We start from the raw sequence: 7,180 nt of genomic DNA on the forward strand, positions 1-7,180 counted from the left end.
GGGTGATTGATTATCTTTGTTATTAATTGATGTAGGAGGGTCCAGCCCACTCTTGGAAGCTCCATTCTCTGATAAGATGGCCCTTGGATGTGGAAGAAAGTGAGCTAAGCATGAGCCTGTGGATAAGCAAGCCACCAGATAGTGTTCTTCCATGGATTCTTCACATTACTTTCATAACTCCCCTCAGTGATAAGGAAGCATAAATCAAACAAAGTCTTTCTTTCCATCAAGAGCTAAGTGTTGTATCACATCAACAGAAATAAATCTAGAACAACCTGTATCTGAAGATAATGCAGAAAATTACAGAGGAAAATATTTCACATTGACCTCTAGTTTCCATATGAACCATCACATGCACACACTTGAATGAACATATTTACATTCATGTATAACATACACACAAATACACACACATATATATATATACATGCAAACACACACACACATACACACACACACACACACACACACACACATATACACACAGGCATACCACAAATTCCGTATTGAGGCAATTCTCAATACAGACAACAATTAAGCCTGTGAGAAATATAAGAAGCCATCAAGTACAAAAGAACAGCTTTAATTTTTTAAGATTCAAAAAGACAGCAGTCCTTAAACCATATGCTAACCTAACAGGGAAGAGAATATTTTGCTCCTAACGATGTACTGCAGCAGTGTTATGGTGTCAGAGATCTAGGTATCTGGATCAGTGTTCCTAATAAATGCTATTTTCCAAGACTCTAAACAGTAAGGTGAAGTATATACACTGGACCTACAGAATTACTGTTGAAGATGAGTTAATAACAAGCTTGTTATACAATAATCATTAGTTATTACAGTAACTACTTAATAAATGTAGCGCAACAACTACTTGAGTAGTCAAATTCTGAAGCGAAATGCATACCATAGCCACTTGTTTTGTCTTAAAATCCATCCAGGAATACAGAGATCCTAATGAGGACATCAAGTCCTTGAGATAAAATGTCTGACAAATGCCCAAAGCACATGATGTCTTCAACAATAGAGAACATCTGGAGGGGACAACAAAAGACAACAGCAATAGCCTAAAATTTGGAGGAGTCTCTTAACCAACCCTGTGCAAAATCTCAAGACAGGGCTTCTCATGCCTGGTATTGGAATTTTGATAGATAGTTTCTGGCTCTTGAGCTGAGCCTTGGCAGTCCAGATTAAAAAAATTTTTACTTAAACTGTATGTGTGAGTATACAAACACCTAAATTTATGTAGGAGTTTAATTCTCAGAAGTAGGTATTAATATTATAAAAATGAAGAAACTTGCTGCATGTGATGGTGCACTTAATCCTAGAACTTGAGAAGCAGAGGCAGATAGATCTTTGTGAGTTTGGAGTCAGCATGTTCTATGCGGTCAGATCCAGGGAAGCCAAGAATATAGTAAGATTCTGTCTCATGATGAAGAGAGTTAAAAACCTAATTTAGATATAGTGTTTAAAGACAAGACCTTTGCAAATGTGATCGAGAATGGATAACAACATGAAGGCAAGATCCCAGTGATCAAGTCCTGGGAAAAGACAAATATACATATACATATGTAAGCATCCACTCCTTGTCTTAAGTCATACAATGCTCTTTATACTTTAGCATTCTACCAGCAAAAAGACTATTGCCACAAGAAAACCTCAGATACTGTACCTCCAGAAACATGAGTCATAATTGAACCTCACTTATTTATAAAGTAGCCTGTCTCAGGCATTTCATTGTATAATTCCAAATTTATCAACATATATGGTTAACAAGAATTTTTAATGCCCCCTTACTACATAGAATGTAGACAACTGTTTCTTTCATCTAGGCACTGATTCAAAGAGCACTTTGGTCTAAAAAATCTAGCAAAACCTTAAGTTGCCTATGGCTCTCCTCCCTTTCTAGGAGTGTCCTGAGGTGGATTGATTGAGAAATATTTTTCCATCTTTGTATATTCATGCTAGGAATATTTTCATTGTAGTAGCTTATTCAACTCTAAAATTACAGCCAGGTAAAATGACAGTTACTTTATTTGGCTTAACAAAAAGGAAACTAATGAATACAACTGAGGTGATTAGAGAAAATAAATCATCAATTTGTGGAGGAGTGCTGGCTCATCAGGGCATTGTTCACCTCCAGGTTTCAGATCTAAATTGTAGCTCCCAGTACTGATAGAAAGAAAACCATAGGGAAGAAGATAGAATTCCCCCAAAGGAGGAGCTCCTAGAGCTTGGCTTGTACAAAAAAAAAAATCAAAAACCCAGACTTTTCCTGATCACTGCCCTTTCAGATCATGGCTTTTTAACTCTGGGGGCAGGGGCACTTCTACAGAAGGCACCAGATTTACATTATACAGAACAGAAGACCACATAAGAGCTTTGAAGTCAGTTACATTTTGGGCCCTTTGATTACTAACTGTGAGTTCAACCAAGTTATTTAACTTCCATGAGACAATTTTTTTTTTCTCACCTGAAAATGAAGGTCAAGTCAATAACTAACCTGTAGGCTTTGCTATTATACAAAGACTTAATGAGCTCATTACAGTAGCCTTCCCTACCCTTCCCTCAGAGGATATGTTGTATATCCTCCAGTGAATGCCTGAAACTAACCAATACTGAATTTTGTATATGTTATTTTATTATACATATCTCTATGATAAAGTTTAGTTTATATATTAGGCATAGTAAGAAGTTAACTAGTCTAAAAGTAGGAGAAGCATATTTACTATAATAAAAGTTATATGAAAGTATGTATTCTCAACTGAATATATTCCCTCTCATTTCTTTTCTCCCTGTCTCTTTACTGCCTCAGGTCAGATGTATATACACTGTCAGTGTGCTATATAACAGGATGATTCACATTCCACGTGAGACAACATAGAATTTCAACATGCTACACTAACAGGTAACTTACAATTCACAGATTGTTCACTTCTCAACATGACTAAACTGCAGTTGATGAAGAGTAACTGAATTGCTGGAAAGTGAAATCTGATGCTCTTTAGTTAGAGGAATATAAGCCAGTATTTTGTACATGTGTAACAAGAATTCTACCAGTGAGCTATAGGCCCTAAGATTGTTTATCCATCTTTACCATAAACAAAACCACCTGTTTGAGATTCTATTTGTTTTTATTCTCATTTTATTAGTTCTTGGAAAGCTATACACAATGTATTTTCATCACATTCATCTTCTCCAGAACTCCTCCCAGATCCATCCCGGTTCACTATGCGTCAATTTCGTCCTCCTTTTGAAAAATACTCCAAGTACAATTTGTGCTGCTCATATACTCTTGGATGTATGGCCAAAATTGGAACATTGCCAACTCAAGCATAGCAAATATGGCACCCACAGGTTTTTTCCCTTTTCTGATATTCCTCCTTCATTTGCTAAAAACAAAACACCCCTTAGATTCCATTCCTAAAGCCAGTCCTTAAGTTCTATTTCTATGTGACCACTGAGATATAATATCAAGATCCAACAATCAAAATTCATTAATTGGCTAACATGTCTAATTAGGATTCACCAATTCATCCTAGCACAGATTGCCCCTTTCTCTCAATAAAAAGATTACCCTAGCTAAGACTCCTAGCATCTGGGGATATGGATACTGGAGTGGCCAACTCCTTTAGCTAGGAAGGACTTCCAGTGGAGGGAGGGGGACATCAAATAACCCACAAAACCTTAAACACAAAATATGTCCTATTTAAAAAATACTCAGGGATAAAGATGGAGCAGAGATTGAGGAAACAGCCTAACTTAAGACTCATCTCATGGGGATAGCCAACCCCTTACAGTATTAATGATAGTTTGCTATGCTTGTAGACAGGAGTCTAGCTTAACTGTCTCCTGAGAGACTTTATCTAGCAGATGAAGAGACCCACAACCAAACATCAGGTGAAGCTCAAGGAGTTTTGGGGAAGAGTTGGGAATAGGACTGAGGGAACCAGACTGGTCAAGGACACCACAAAAAGACCTAGAGAGTCAACTAACCTTGTCCCACAGGAGACTGAACCACCAACCACAGAGCATGAATAAGCTGGATCTAGGTCCCCTACACATTTGTAGCAGATACATAGCCTAGCCTTCATGAGGTTCCCCTAACAATTAGAGCTGGGGCTGTCTCTGAGTTTGTTACTTGTTATCGGATTCCCTTCTCCTAGCTGGACTGGCTTGTCAGATCTCAATTTGAAGGGCTAATCCTGCTGCTACTTAATGTCCCAGGACTGACTGGTATCCGATGTTTGCTTCCCTTTCTCTGAGGAGAAGAGGAGGGGGTAACTGGGGATGAGTTTTGTGAGGATAGGACTAGAAGGAGAGGAGGGAGAGGAGTGTGATCCAAATGTAAAGTGAATAAATTAATGGAAAGAACACTCCTACAAAAAACACCTGCTTTCTTTCCTGCTTGCTTACTGCTGCTGCTGCCTTTGTAGTCTAATCCCATCTCCATTTGCCCTTCTGGGGTAGTAAATATTCATTGTTTTAAGAATTTGGTATCTGGGTATGTCCTGAATCCAGGTGGAACTCTATAGCACTCATACACACACACACACACACACACAAACACACACACATGCTGTAGAGCTGGGCTTTGAACAGGTTGTGTTCTAATAATTATGAAATATTCAAATATGAATGTTTGCAAATATGAAATTTGCAGTGAGATACATTTATGTATGTTGATTGTGATGATAGAGCACACTGAGTGTCAGAAGAAAAGATAATACTTGTCGTTGATATATAAACTGTATTTGAAGTCATAATAGTAGGTAAATTTGCTGGAGAAAGAATATAACGTTAGGGGAAAGGGGGCTAGTGTAGAGGGAGATCCTGATGTTAAAATCCAATTCACCATTTGGTTCTTGATTTATCAATAAAGAACGCTGAGACCAATTGCTGGGCCGAAGGTACAGACCGGACTTCCAGGTCCCAGGGACAAAAGGAGAGGCAGGGAAGAAAAGAGAGGCTTTTGCTGCCATGCTTTGGAGGAAGGAGAACTGCAGCAATCATGTAAGGCCTGGGGTGGGTGGAGCTAGGGCCTGGGCCCTCCACTACATGCTGGTGTCCAAGGATGTTGGGCAGGGGCTAGGTGGAACAAGCCAATAAGTTTAGGGCAGCAGGCGAAACAGAGATAATAAATTAGTAAGGGCATACTTTTGCAGGTGGGAGATATCTGTGCCCAGCAATTGTACCTAGAAGGCAAGTTATAAAGTAATAAGCTGTGTTTGAGTGCCTTTATCAGAAGATTCAAGGGTCTCGGGAGTGTGCTGGTACCGAGACCCCTCCGAGAGCAAAGGCGGGTGGAATGGAAAGACAGGAGGGGCCAGTAGCACGGCCCTTTCTAGAAAAAGGTGGTAGCGATTTTAAAATTACCTGAAACAGGCTATGGATAATTTATATTGAGAATGTAGAACATACATATCACACTCTAAGAAATCAGAAAATGATAACCACCCGTACTATTTTCCAGCATTATCATTACTAACTATAATACATCAAAAAGCACATCTGTATTTGAGAAACTGAGAGACACAAGCAAAGGCCCAGAGACATAAGTTTAGACAAAGAATCAAGTTCCAAGGTGAGACGTATCTGACCAGCTGCAGCTGCTGGGAATTACCAGTCCTACAACATTCTTTTCTGCACTAAAGAAGATAGTGTTCCCTAGCAACCCTCCCTTTCCTGCATACTTTTCCCTCAGAAGATAGCAACACCTCTGCATAAAACTTAAGAGTGCTAATCACTCCTCTTCCTAGCAGCTATAAATGACCAGATGTTCTCCAGATGGTCAGGCCAGAGCCATTAGAGGCCTTGACGCCTAAAATGGGCCAATCACTTAAGTCCACCTGCCCATAAACGTCTTACCCAATCTTGTAATACCATGACTTAGAAAACTCCACTTGTGATTTTTTTTTCCTTTAAGAACCCCTTTCCTTAGACCTCCAGTTCGCTCACCTACAGCCCAACCTGCTTCATCAGGGAATGTTTGCATCCCGTCCTAAAGCTTGTGGTGAATAAACCGTCCCCTCCTATAAATTACATCAGAGTTGAGTCTTGGTAGTACTTGGGGTTTCATGATCTGGACATAACAAATTGATAGGTTATACGTAAGAGTTCAAATGTGCAGTTATTCCTATCCAGTCCATATTATTTTTTAACCCTACAAAAATAGATTTCCAAGAAGAGCAGAATATTTTACTTTCAGAAAAATTTAAAAACTGTGCTATGAATGTCTAAACTTGGCATAGACATTGTGAATTGTGAAATAAATAATAATAGTGGATGGACCAACTACTGTGGGTCTGATAAGACTTACCTTCTTTTATCCTCACAATGACTCCCTGCCATAGGATTGTATGATTATCCTAATTACAATGAAACAGAAAATCAATGAGATTAAATAAACAGCACATATGATAGGGCTATTAAATAATAGAGCTAGATACAATGGAGACAGTCAGAACCTTGAATTCATAAATTTTCCCCTATGATATCTTATTTGAAACTGATTTATGGACATAAATTGATCCATCAAGTCTCAACTAAAATATGTTAAAGCATATGCTTTAAACCATATCACAATAGTAGTAATGGTAATAATGATGATAATAATAATAACAATAATAATGTCTAACAATTACCAAGAAGTTTTGTTCCATGAACCAAGCAATGTTAATGTGTTTTACAAGCGTTAACTTAATTTATCCATATAACAGGCAACTTGATGATACCAGAATCCTTGTCATTTTACCAATAAGGATACTGAGACGCAACCAAGTTATTTAACTGGTTTAACAGTCACAATGCTCAGGTTCCGGGATCAAAATAAGGATGACATTGAGGAATCACAAAAGCCTTTACAGAGAAGGTGAGATCTTAACAAGATCTTAAAGAAGAGTAAAATTGGGAGAAGCTAGGAAGAAGGTATTCCACCTGAGGAAAAAGTGCATAAAAATCATTAATTTTCATTGACAGGCTCTCTAAAGGAGAGTTAGAATAAAAAAATTCATTAGCCCCCATGAAAAGCTGTCTGGAGCAAACTGGCCAGTTCCACAATAAGAACACAGGAGAAAGTAACGGGGAAATTACGATAGCTGTTATTCAGGATAGACTGACTGCAAGACTTTCAAGTTAGTCTTAGAACTTTTGTCTGTTTGGCCTCAGTTCACACGTGTTT

The sequence above is a fragment of the Grammomys surdaster genome, unplaced genomic scaffold (assembly GCF_004785775.1).
Source record: "Grammomys surdaster isolate TR1022 unplaced genomic scaffold, NIH_TR_1.0 60, whole genome shotgun sequence".
In the NCBI taxonomy this organism is placed as follows: Eukaryota; Metazoa; Chordata; class Mammalia; order Rodentia; family Muridae; genus Grammomys; species Grammomys surdaster.